The 13809-nt window shown below is 41.1% G+C and overlaps 1 long non-coding RNA gene across 1 annotated transcript in view; it reads right to left on the bottom strand.

The window, feature by feature from the left end:
- Positions 1-13809, bottom strand: part of LOC149985165 (uncharacterized) — a 529398-nt gene that overhangs the window by 89711 nt on the left and 425878 nt on the right. The window lies entirely within an intron of this gene.

Here is a 13809-nt window from a genome sequence, read left to right as displayed (position 1 = left end):
TTACAGGTAACTTTTGAGATATTTTGTAGGGACGTTGCGCAAATTGGAAGCTGTTTTTTTTCTGGATCAAACGCGCCAAATAAATGGACATTTTGGACATATATGGACGGAATTAATCGAACAAAAGGACCATTTGTGATGTTTATGGGACATATTGGAGTGCCAACAAAAGCTCGTCAAAGGTAAGGCATGATTTATATTTTATTTCTGTGTTTTGTGTGGTGCCTGCAGGGTTGAAATATGCTATTCTCTCTTTGTTTACTGTTGTGCTATCATCAGATAATAGCTTCTTATGCTTTCGCCGAAAATTATTTTTGAAATCTGACATGTTGGCTGGATTCACAACGAGTGTAGCTTTAATTTGGTATCTTACATGTGTGATTTAATGAAAGTTTGAATTTTATTGCATGTTTTATGCTAGGTTTTTTAGCCCATACATCATGTTTGAGTCTCTCAAATATCACATTCATACACATTAGACATGGCAAAATGTATAGAATTGCAAGAAAATTTGCTTTAAAATGCCAAAACGTTCTCTGCACCCCATGGCAAAATGTGCAGAATTGAAGGAAATACGCTTTAAACCTGCAAAATTGTCTCTCCAACAAGAGTGTTGTGAACAGTTTGTGTCATGACCAGTGCATGTGCCCATAGAAATAGCCATGGCGCACGCAGGATTTTCCCCAATGCTGGAAGAGTGGCATGAGTGAAAAAATTTGGGAACCCCTGAGTTAGAGAAAGGAAAGCACTGGGGAATACAATAGTTTGAAATAATGTAGTCTCAGAACCGCCCCTACATCTACTGTACTCAGCAGTGTAAGTCCCAATGGTTATTATTTTTCATGAGTGTGAGAATGCTAAATAATTCTACTGATTTATGTATTTTGTATCTGAAGAGTTAGAGACGGTGCTCGATAGGATTTAGGCATGCTGATTTGGGCGATTGAATCCCTTTGGAATCCCTTTAAATTAATGTTTTGCATATGATTATGGTGGAAATGATAAGACAGCGAATATGTAAGGTGTCCCTGGTGTGTGTCCGTCTGCGTGTGTGCGATTTCAAATCAAATCAAATCAATGCTCATTTGTCACGTGCGCCAAATACAACAGTGAAGTGCTTACTTACAGGCTCTAACCAATAGTGCAAAAAAGGTATTAGGTGAACAATAGGTAAGTAAAGAAATAAAAACAACAGTAAAAAGACAGTGAAAGACAGTAGAGAGGCTACATACAGACACCGGTTAGTCAGGCTGATTGAGGTCTTTGTCTATTTGCCTATTTAAGCACGTGTGTGGTGGGGGGTGGGGCTTGGTGTTGCATATTTATGCATACTTGTCTTTTTGTCAACTTATGTATGTTTGTGTGGGGGGGGGGGGGGGGGTTCTCTGTAGCAAAATGTAAAGTAGCACACACGCCTGCTGCATTTCCCTTATTGCATTAAACTTATCTTTGATTTCTCTATGACTGTCAGATCCAAGAGAAGACTGCTTTAAAAACAGAGAGCTGGGGCCATGAAGTTCCAACCCAGGGTGGGACACACAGAGAAACAAGAAAGAACCATAAAATGTCTTTAATCCACTGCAGTAAACCTCTCTCTCCTAAAGCTAGCCATCTACTGAGAGACAGAGCATTGATAACATTGTGCTTAAAAATCTAATCTCATTCATATGACTTCCCTGTTGAAATTAAGGTAAATAAATTCTCATCTAATCTCCTTCAAAAACAAAACTTCTTATGGACATATTGCAGCATCATCATGTTAATCCTGGCAACTATAATCCTCATTGTTTCCCTCTAGAAAGCTTTTTTATCTGGGAACCACAAATTAAGTAGTCTTACACAAGCCAGTTTTGCCATGTTTTACTTCAAAAAGGTCAAGGATGGGATTGAAGTTGCTCACATCTCACTACTTCCTGAATGTAATGTAAGAGAAGCAGAGCAAGCATAGGCCCCTTCCCAGCAATAGGCATCCGCTGACTGTATGGCTACATCCCTCCAGAGGGTTCACATACTAAGGCATCCTTAAAATACATCTGTATAGGTCCCAATAAAGAGAAACGCGTGTCTATGTGTGTGTGTCTATCAGGGAGTGTTGGGTGAGGGGAGGGGGAAGTTGGAGGGACTTTTTTCTATCATCCTCTGGATCTAGGTATTATAGCAGAAGGGGATCAAGGGACCCAGTGACATACATCCTTAACCCCCCACTTGACTGCTCTGTCCATCTGCTGGGGAGCCTCTGTGGTTCTAAAGCTCTCGCACTCACTTACGCAAGCATACACACACACGCACAAAAGGAAATTAATTCACAGCTGGAAAGTGTCTTCAACAAACACAACCACAAGTGGATATTGATAGATCTCTACCTGATTAGTGAAAGCTCACATGCCAGAATTCCTTTTTACACAAGGCTAATTGTGTAATGTGTGTTTAATGACAAAGTGATAACAATAGTAAGTTATAGCTGAATCTGATCCTTAATCGTGTCATTATAAATCCTAATATGATGATTTTTTCATGACCCGATTATGAATCTTATTTTGATTTATCATATCCTTTGTATACACTGTTAGGTAAGGCAATACATAGGCCATAGTAGCGAAGTAATTACAGTTTAGCAAATTAACACTGGAGTGATAGATGAGCAGATGATGATGTGCAAGTAGAAATACTGGTGTGCAAAAGAACAGAAAAGTAAATTAAAACAATATGGGGATGAGGTAGGTAGATTGGGTGGGCTATTTACAGATGGGCTATGTACAGCTGCAGCGATCGGTTAACTGATCTGACAGCTGATGCTTAAAGTTAGTGAGGGAAATATACTGTATGTCTTCAGCTTCAGCGATTTTTGCAATTCGTTCCAGTCATTGGCAGCAGAGAACTGGAAGGAAGGGTGGCTTTGGGGATGACCAGTGAGATATACGTACCTGCTGGAGCGCGTGCTACGGGTGGGTGTTGTTATGGTGACCAGTGAGCTGAGATAAGGCGGAGCTTTACCTAGCAAAGACTTACAGATGACCTGGAGCCAGTGGCCCTGGCGACAAATATGTAGTGAGGGCCAGCCGACTAGAGCATACAGGTAGCAGTGGTGGGTGGGATAAGGGGCTTTGGCGACAAAGCGGATGGCACTGTGATAGACTGCATCCAGTTTGCTGAGTAGAGTATGGAAGCTATTTTGTAAATGACATCCCCGAAGTCGAGGATCGGTAGGATAGTCAGTTTTACGACTGTTTGGCGGCGTGAGTGAAGGAGGCTTTGTTGCGAAATAGGAAGCCGATTCAAGATTTAATTATGGATTGGAAATGTTTAATATGAGTCTGGAAGGAGAGTTTACAGTCTAGCCAGACACCTAGGTATTTGTAGTTGTCCACATATTCTAGGTCAGAACCGTCCAGAGTAGTGATGGTAGTCGGGCGGGCGGGTGCGGGCAGCGAATGGTTGAAAAGCATGCATTTGGTTTTACTAGCGTTTAAGTGCAGTTGGAGACCACGGAAGGAGTGTTGTATGGCATTGAAGCTCGTTTGGAGGTTAGTTAACACAGTGTCCAACGAAGGGCCAGATGTATACAGAATGGTGTCGTCTGCGTAGAGGTGGATCAGGGAATCACCTGCAGCAAGAGCGACATCGTTGATTTGACACACTGAACTCTGTCTGCGAAGTAGTTGGTGAACTAGGCGAGGCAGTCAATTGAGAAGCCAAGGCTGTTGAGTCTGCCGATAAGAATGTTGTGATTGACAGAGTCGAAAGCCTTGGCCATGTCGATGACGGTGGCTGCACAGTACTGTCTTTTATCGATGGCGGTTATGATATCGTTTAGTACCTTGACCGTTGCCGAGGTGCACCCGTGACCTGCACGGAAACTGGATTGCACAGCGAAGAAGGTACGGTGGGGTTCAAAATAGTCAGTGATCGTTAATTAACTTGGCTTTCGAAGACTTTAGAAAGGCAGGGCAGGATGGATATACAGTAGGTCTATAACAGTTTCAGTCTAGTGTGTCACCCCCTTTGAAGAGGGGGATGACCGCGGCAGCTTTCCAATCTTTAGGGATCTCGGACGATACAAAAGAGAGGTTGAACAGACTGGTAACAGGGGTTGCAACAATGGCGGCTGATCATTTTAGAAACTAGACCGTCTTTGTTCAAGGTTACAGGCTTGTTTCTTCCCAAACAAGGAAGAAGTTTTGGTACAGGGAGTCAGAGTTGGAAATCAGTCTGTGCGTGCGCGACGAACAGGACGTGCACTTGCAAATTTAGTGTTTCTATTGAAAATACTTATTTCTGTATGAAATATTATAGTTTAATTACCTTTTTAATTACAATGCATGTTGTAGCTGGGACCCTTGGGATTGCAAATCAGAGGAAGATTTTCAAAAAGTAAATGAATATTTAATTTCTATTTTTGATTTTACGTAGCCTGTGCCGGTTGAAAAATATCTTGATGTGGGGCGCCGTCCTCAAACAATCGCATGGCATGCTTTTGCTGGAAAGCCTATTGTAAATCGTACAATGCACTTAAATTAACAATAATTTCAGCTTTTAAAATTCTTCGGGATAGGGGCATTTTCACATTTGGATAAATAGCTTGCCCAAATTCAACTGCCTGCTACTCTTCCCCAGAATATAAGATATGCATACTATTAGTATATTTGGATGGAAACCACTCTGAAGTTTCTAAAACTGTTTGAATCATGTCTGTGAGTATAACAGAACTTATGTAGCTGGGAAAACCCAGAGGACAAACCATTCAGATTTTTTTTTTACCCTGATTTTTTTTTGAGGTCACTGTCTTTTCAATGGATTTTCATTGGGAAACGCTTCCACTGGATGTCACCAGTCTTTAGAAATTGGTTGAGGTTATTCCTTTGTGTAATGAAGAAGTACGGCCATCGTGAACAAGTGTCACGTCATGTGTACTGTTTGATAGAGGCGCAAGACCAGAAAGCATGCTTGAGTTTGTTGTCTTCCTGTATTGAAGATCATCCCGTCTTCAATTTTATCGATTATTTACATTTCAAAATACCTAAAGTTGTATTACAAAAGTAGTTTGAAATGTTTTGGCAAAGTTTACAGGTAACTTTTGAGAGTTGGAACCAGTGTTTTTCTGGATCAAACGCGCCAAATAAATGGACATTTTGGATATATATATACACGGAATTAATCGAACGAAAGGACCATTTGTGATGTTTATGGGACATATTGGAGTGCCAACAAAAGAAGCTCATCAAAGGTAAGGCATGATTTATATTTTATTTCTGTGTTTTGTGTCGAGACTGCAGGGTTGAAATATGCTACTCTCTCATTATTTACTGTTATGCTATCATCAGATAATAGCATCTTATGCTTTCATCGAAAAGCCTTTTTGAAGTCTGACATGTTGGCTGGATTCACAACGAGTGTAGCTTTAATTTGGTATCTTACATGTTTGATTTATTGAAAGTTTGATTTTTATAGTATTTTATTTGAATTTGGCGATCTGCAATTTCAGAAATGGAATAATGTGTCCCTGAACAAAGATATACTGCCCATCTCTGAGCATCAACATTAGTATAGCTAGCTATTTATCTTAACTTTTCAGTGCTTATAGTTTTTCAAGGCCCAACCTTTCATATAGACAATGAAAATATTTCTGCCCCTAGAGCAAATCTGCCCTGGGAACAGTAAAACTGCAATCATACAACCGGTTCATTGCCTTGTACATGAGGAAGACTCAAAATTATAAACTGTGCTGTAAATTAAATCACCACACAGTTTTCAAGTCAAGCCCACAGTTTTCTCAAATATCCTGTAGCTACACACGTGACTATTGCTATAAGTGTTTGGATACAGGCAGTGCGCTGGGTGCCATGGTGATTTTCCATTAATCACAGCTGCATGTGGAGATGAGTAATTTCACAAGGTCACTGCAGGTTACCAGAGGCCTCTATGACACAGTAGCCTGCTAATATAATAAAGGGGCCATATGGAGGATGATTATACTAGACTGTAGAAAAACATGATGCTGTCCAGAATGGCTGAGATAAAAGACTCACGTTCAGAGATCTCAGTGCACATAGTGCAAGTAGGTAGGGTATCGCAGTTATAACTTGATATTTCATAATGTACAATGATGTCATATTGCTTTAAATTAAAGCTATTAATTCCTGAATTAACAAAGTTGATTGGTGATTGACTGGTAGATTGTGTGTATTGCACCTGTGGTATGGAATTGTGGAGAATTGATAGACCGTTTCCATAAACACTGGAAAATTCTCACAAGTGTGCACTGTGAAGTTACTTCTTTCCTCAATGGGCATTGCTGTTTCCCCCCTTTTATTCAGAATACAGAAATCACCCTGTATGATGCATTTTGCATCATATGATACATAATGTATCATACGGGAGTATTTCTGTATTTTGAAAGTTACAAATCTTGGAAACTTGATTGATGACAAACAAAACATTTTGGGACTATCTCAACAATGGACTAATGAAAGAAATACCAAAAGATAGCTTTTTGGGTGGAGTTTTCCTTTAAGGCTACTGCCATCCTCAGAACTAGTGAGATTTGAATCGATCCTTAGAGAAATAATGTGATGCTACTATGGTAATGGAAAGACTGTGGGTTTTAGTTCTCAGAAAATCTGTTTTATGTCAGTGCTTTGATGTGCCTCAAGATACTGTCACGTTGGTAACAATGATTCGGGAGACAGGCGCAGGAATGCGTGATAGTTTTAAAAATTATACCCCAAATTACGGCGTGCCGTGTAAGGGCACGGGTACGAAGACCAAACAAACACGTAACAAAAACACAGGGTTAAAACCCAAACAAAAGTGCGAGGAGTACCTTTAATAAATAACACACGCACATGATGAGACCTGTAATTATCTGCGCAATCCACAAGGGCACCAAAGCCCAAAACAAACAGCACAGGTACTCACACGCACCAACGGACATTGTAAAAATAATCAACAGACAACGGAAACCAAAGGGCACACGTATACAAGTACTAATCAGTGGGAATAGGGGACAGGTGTGTGTGATGAAAGTTCCGGAGGGATCTGTGACAGATACATAGGATGTATTGGTTTGGAACTATTCATTACATGAATATTTTCACAAAATTACACTTGAATAAATCCCTCTTTAAATCCCCCATGAAGACGACACAATTGCATGCATACTTTTGGTAACATTACTTTAACAGGGCCTTCTGAAATCAAGTGCATAGGTCTGCAAGAGCGGGTATGCTTTATAGCTGAAGCATCACACACACACCAGCACACACTAACCTAAAGATTCTCCATTCACTCATTGAGAGATGTTCTAAATTAGCAGCTGGCACTGGAGCCAGGTGTACAGCTAAAGTTGGTTAAATACACAGACATGTAGAACAACAGACGCCCCATGGATCCCTGGGGTTGCATCACATGGTAGAAGCTGCTAAACCAATGTGGCTGGAAGCCAACTGTTACTGTGCTACAAGCTGCATACCTTCTAATTAACAAAGATGAAAGGTACAGGACAACTGCTGCCATTGTGGACTTCCCCTGGGAAAAGACAGGAGGAGACTCCAGGCAGGGTAGTGTGTGTGTGTGTGTGTGTGTGTGTGTGTGTGTGTGTGTGTGTGTGTGTGTGTGTGTGTGTGTGTGTGTGTGTGTGTGTGTGTGTGTGTGTGTGTGTGTGTGTGTGTGTGTGTGTGTGTGTGTGCGCGTGTCTTTGTAACGTAATGCTATCTACCTATCTGAAGGTATGACTGAATTAATAACATGACTGCTAAGCAGCACCATGATTAAATGCTAAAAATAGGTCAGAAATACGTCTTCTCTCTGACCTGACACTAAGCATCATTGCTAAAAAACAGAATAATTAGGAGCTGTCATGCATGAGACAGTCTTGGCTTGGGGCTTTGGAAATGCTAGCTCGTTAGCAAGGAGGAGAGGAGGGGCCTTGCATGATCACTTAATTAATAATCAAACAGCACGTAGGCCAAGCACAGGAACATAAGCAATGTCTGCCTCTCAAAAGCCGTTTTCTATTCCTGGTAAGTGCTGGGTTAGCCTTCATCAGCCATTTGGTTACTGGCCAGAGAGGGAGAAGAAGGGAGGGCTGCATTCTGTACCTCCATGCTTTAGCTTATGTAAGGAGGGACAGAATCTGAAACAACTTAAAGTAGACAGTGACTGATTGATGATAGTTCCCCATCAGAGTAAATCTAGATATCATACACAAGGAGTGACATTGTCTGAAAAATGTAATATAATCTGAAGTATGATTTCATTATGTTGTAACTTATCGTCATGGTAACAAGACCAAAGGCTGAAGAGGCCAAATAAGTTATGTATGAAGGTTGATGTTTTTCTCATATTGACCTGTGGCAGAAGTTGTTTTCACCTATTGTATTGTATTTGTCAAATGCACAAGTACAGTGAAATGCTTAACTTTCAAGCCTTAACGAACAGTGCAGTATTCAATATAAAAAAGTATAACTAATAAGAAAATAAAAATTAAATAAAAACACACGAAATAAGAGCGGAAGCTATATACAGGGTAAATGTACAATGTGCAGAGATACGGGAGCATTTGAGGTAGATATGTACACGTAAGGAGGGATTAGGAGAAAGTTACTGGTAGCAGGATAAATAATAATAATAATAATGAACAGTATGGCTTGGGTGGGTGGGTGTGCATGGTGGAGGGTGTGTATGTAAGTGTGTGGGTGTTTGTGAGTGTGTCTGCAGGAGTGTCATGTATACAGCTTTGAAAAGTGACTGGTAGCAGGAATATATAGGAAATACTTGGTAATATACTAACGGTAATATATACATGTAAACAGCAGTAATAGTGACCAGTAAATAGATAGACACTAATGGTAATAGAAATCAACAATTAATGAACAGCAGAGCAGTGGTACTAATAAATCTAATCAATAATCATTTTAGCGGCAGTGTAGGTGTGAGGGGGAGCAGTAGTTGTTAGCCATTTAACAGTCTTATGGCCAGGGGATAGAAGCTGTTTAGGAGTCTGTTGGTATGAGCCTTGATGCACCTGTACTGCCTGCCGGACAGGAGCATGGAGAACAATCTATGTCTCGGGTGGCTGGAATCTTTGGCAATTTTTCGGCATGTACTGCCTGGATGGCTGGGAGCTCACCCCCAGTGATGTGCTGGGCCCGTCTGCACCACTCTCTGTAGGGCCTTCTTCACGTTGCTGTGTGCTGTGGCCCCTTGGATCCATGGGGACAAAGCCTTTAATAGAGCCTGATTCATTGTAACACTGCTTAGGTGAACTGACACATTAAGAAGGTGCCCTATTGCTATTTGTTTCACAGTAGAGATTTATTCCTTGCCAAACTTTTCACTTTGGATTCTCCTCAGCAAACAGCTAACCGAACCACAGACTAACATGATATGGGATGGTGTTGGTAAGGTTACTGACATCCTCTTCTGACTCTTCTGTACCACAGTCAGCTAAGCCTAGAGAAGCATTCTCAAGGATTCGCACTTTGTGCTAATGCTGTGCTGTCTGGTGTGCGTCAGTGCCCAAATCATGTTGAGTCAAATTTTGTCTCAGGTCACCAGAGTTCCGCTCCAAGTGCACTCCCTCTTTGTGATTCCAACATTAAATGGACAAGTACAAGGCAATGTTGTTTCAATAAAGCAGTTTTGTGCTAGGCCTCACACCTGGGGCCAGTTTGGCATATGCCTGGTCGTAAATCTACACCCGGCAGAATGCGCTAACAAAAACAATAACAGTGGAGTGAATCTGATCAATTAAGTTGGATTGTCTTAGATTTGTCTTTGCATTTCACCAGGGGGAAGGAAGAGTGGTTGAAAAAAAAGGGCAAGGTTCATTTGAATGTTCTGCTTGATAGCCACAGTCACAGCACTTCAATTGCTGCTGTAAATGGTGTGTAATTGCTGTGACTGATTGATTCAAGGCACAGTGTGCTATGCAGAAGACTTTATGGGACTTCATGATTAGATTCACTTCCTCTGTGTTTGGGCACAAAGAAAGACAACCGTTGGCCAGCACTGGCCGAATTCACAACTATTCCCTTCATCTCTTAAGAGGGGACCTCAAATCTCTTTGCAAAGCTCCTTTAAAGGTTCAAACCAGTCTTGTCAGGATTTATGGTCTGAGTGCAAAAACCCTCCTGTTCATGGATTTTGTTTTTGCTGTATTCAAGATACAAGCCAAAATTATTTGTTGTTGATTGCAATCATACATCTTGCACTACTATAATCATAATGTTTTTTGTACATTTACAGCAGTGCTAGCAGTGTATATCACAAAGGATGAAGCAGACCCTTAATGCTTTAATGGATGTCTAGCATCATTACCAAACTGTCAATGCCAGGTGTGAGCACTAATATGACTACAAATTAGGGTCAGAGGTTAGTAATAATGATATTGAGGAGAGTGAATGGGACAAAACAAGAGCCTCAGAGAGGGGGGGTTAATCAATGGCGGAGAAGGCAGGGTGAGAGAGTTGAAGAGATCTGAAGGTCCTACAGAACACCAATTATCACCATAATTAAGCCTTTGACGAAAGTTCAAGCAAACATCAACAAAGATTTTTCGTGAAGAGAAAATAAATCTATCATTTGACAGCTCTTATAGCTATGCCATTGTAGATTCTCATTCCAGTAGAGGGGGTGAAGGGGGGACAACTCATTGTACCCTAAAGGAGGGAGGGGGGGGGGGGGGATTCTCAGCGCGCAAAATAATAATTTATGCATTCAAGCGTTCAATAACAGGCGGTGACCTAGAATTGAAGAAACAATCCAACAAAGAGCTGAGGCGAGACAATAAAGCCCTCATCCTCCCAGGAGGGCCATCCGCTCCATCAGATGGATCCGATTATACAACAACAGGGCTGAGCCGAGCCGACAGCCCCGTCTGTGCCCGCACTCACAGGGCACTGCCCACAGGATGGTGTGACATGACATGTCAGCCATACTGTACTATGCTGTGTATTCCTCCAAGGGCCTTTGGGATGTGCATGCAAACACGCATTAGAGTAGACTCTTGAGGAACATCCAACTGGTCATGCGGACAGAGTGCTAGTGTTAGAGCTCATAGTAGATGTCTGTGTGCACGTATATAGGGGGATTTGACAGAGCTCGGGGGACAGCCCTGCTGATCATGGACACGTTGTAACATTGGTGGATGAGCATGTTGACATAGTAGCCATAATCCAGATAAAGAACTGTTTATGTATATGGGAGAGCACCATGATCCATATACAGGTGAATACAAAGTACACATCACATATAAAAACACAGACTATATCCATGTGGACCATCCATGTTGCCCTGAAGTGTCAGGTCATCTCAGAAACAATGAGAGTTCACAAGTATTAAATATTCATAAGCCACTCCCCTTACAACAGAATGGCTGTTCACTTGTACAGTTGAATTACACATCCTAAAATGTGTGGGTTTGGACACATATGACAATCTTCTGACTGGGAAGACTTAATGAAAGTGCATGAGAGTCAATGCCAACGAACAATGCCAAATGCACATTTCATCAATGAAATACCACAGAGTGAGAAGTACATCTAAACATAATGTTATGTGAGAATGTGTTTTAGACCAATGGCAGACAAGTCAAGAACATAAAAAAATATATATTTAAAAAAAGTGGAAGCTGTATTTCTGCATTTTTAAACAGGGTATAGTAAGTACCCTGGTGAATCCAGCTGTAAGAGTAGATACTTGCTTTAGACTCTGCTGTCTACATCCACAGTTACTGTTTTCTAATTTCACACTGTAGTTTGCATGTGGCAGTATACTATCACAAATGAGGTTTTGGTTGCCATTGCACCCTGGCTCCTTGCCAACCATGAGGGATACGGATCATATCTCTCTTTGGGCTTTTACAGAATGTCCTGCCCATCCCATGTAACCCTGAAAGGAGTTAGGCTAAGGTCACTGAGCAACTTGTTTAGCGGTAATGCATCAATTTACCATCTAGCTATTGTTTCCAAATGAATAGAGGAACCTCTAATTGCAACTAGGGAGCAGGAATGTCCAACCCTGCCTCTCACATGTTTTCACGGAGAAGAATTACTGCGATTATACTGGCCAATTGGCAAATTGTAAATCCTTCTTGTTTTTGATCATCATTGTGAAAACAATGAAAAGTGTGGCAGGATTTTTTTTAGGTACGCTCAGTTGAAGATGTACACACACTATGGTAACTCTATGGATCCAACGGCCGACCGACAAATGCCCATCAATTTAGCATCAAAACCACATTCAGCTGCCATGTTCAGTTATAATAAATGCCTCAGGGAAAATGCAGAACCAAACAAATTTGTTTTGCCTGTGGATTTAAATAAATCATCCCATTACATGGGCACATAACATAACATCCAACATCAACATCAATACACTGTACAGACAAAATAACCCCACTCTAAGACTGAATATGGGAGGGTGAAAGCTCTGGGGAGCATTTTCTTTTCAGCTTTTGATCAGATTTTGCTTCTCTGACAGCTGGACTCAGGAGTCATGCCGTTCTATTGAAAACACCAGTTCTATCTGCAGCTCACTTTTAGCCAAGATGAAAAATACCACCAAAAAGCAAAATGTTGAGCAATGATGGCTAATTTCTGGCAATGTGTTGCCCTGTACAAAAACAAAGAAAGAAAGTTACACACTCTCCATATACTCCCAACAATTTAACGGGAAAACCTAAACAATGTTTCAGCATGCAGTGCCTTCTTCAGGGTTGTCTTAACCTGTAAAATGAGTTGTTGTTCAATGCTACCGTGAACTATGTGCAGCCTTTACCTTGATGTGAAGAGAAAAAAAGTTACTATGCATATTACCATCAAGAACAGAGGGAGTGATTGAAAATGAAAGACCGTCTCAGATGCACTGAGGAATGACAATTTTGTGAGGAGAATAAGGTTTTATGTTATGTTACATAACAAGATCAGATCTGACAGCCAAATGATTTGGGGCCATCATGACTCTACACACGGTGGATTAATTACATACACTGAGTATACCAAATATTAGGAACACCTTCCTAATATTGAGTTGCTCCCCCAGGTGTTCTTAATGTTTTGTATACTGAGTGTAAAAACTCATCCACCATTTTGTTGGACTGTACATGGAAGTGATGGCTACCTTATTGTAGGCTGTTTTGCTACTGTAGTATTGCAAGCAGGCAATATCTTGCTAATGTAATTACAATTCAGGACCAGGAAGTAATACTGTAAAACATGTATAAACCTGTTAAACAGAGACAATTCAGTTTAGCCTAAAATATTATTTTGTCCATCTATGCCATTCCTATCTGCGCATATGTTTCTTGACCATCATTTTTTTAAAGCTTGAGTCGAGCATGTTCCAGAAATGTTCAATCTTCACATGATCCTAGGACACTGTTTTCGAAGGAAACATTTTTGCCACTGCCTCAGAAACTGGATAAATATACAAGGAAGGCTGAAGTGAACTAGACAGAAACATTCTGGTTAGCAGTTAGCGAGGCATATGTCTGAAATAAGCTCAAGGGAGCCAACAACCGACCATAACAGACCATCTTCATGTTAATGCATGAGACGCACCATACCCTAGTTAAGTCCAATCCTGTGAACCCTTCTCTCCATCCATCCTACCATCTGACCTGACTCCCTGCCACTCGGCCGACCATGAAGTCACAGAGACATCTGAGAAGCAGATTCCTGAGGTTGCCTTGGTGACGGGTAGGGAACAAGGCCTGCTGTGTTTACTCTGGGGAGTGGATAATGATGATGACACGGTAGCCAGATGAGCAGCTCCCCCTCTATGAAAGCTAACTGGCCATTATCAGGAAAC

The sequence above is a fragment of the Oncorhynchus mykiss genome, chromosome 2 (assembly GCF_057628025.1).
Source record: "Oncorhynchus mykiss isolate SJ-2025 chromosome 2, ASM5762802v1, whole genome shotgun sequence".
In the NCBI taxonomy this organism is placed as follows: domain Eukaryota; kingdom Metazoa; phylum Chordata; class Actinopteri; order Salmoniformes; family Salmonidae; genus Oncorhynchus; species Oncorhynchus mykiss.
Note: the sequence above shows the minus strand (reverse complement) of the source record. Positions and strands in the feature narration are given on the sequence as shown.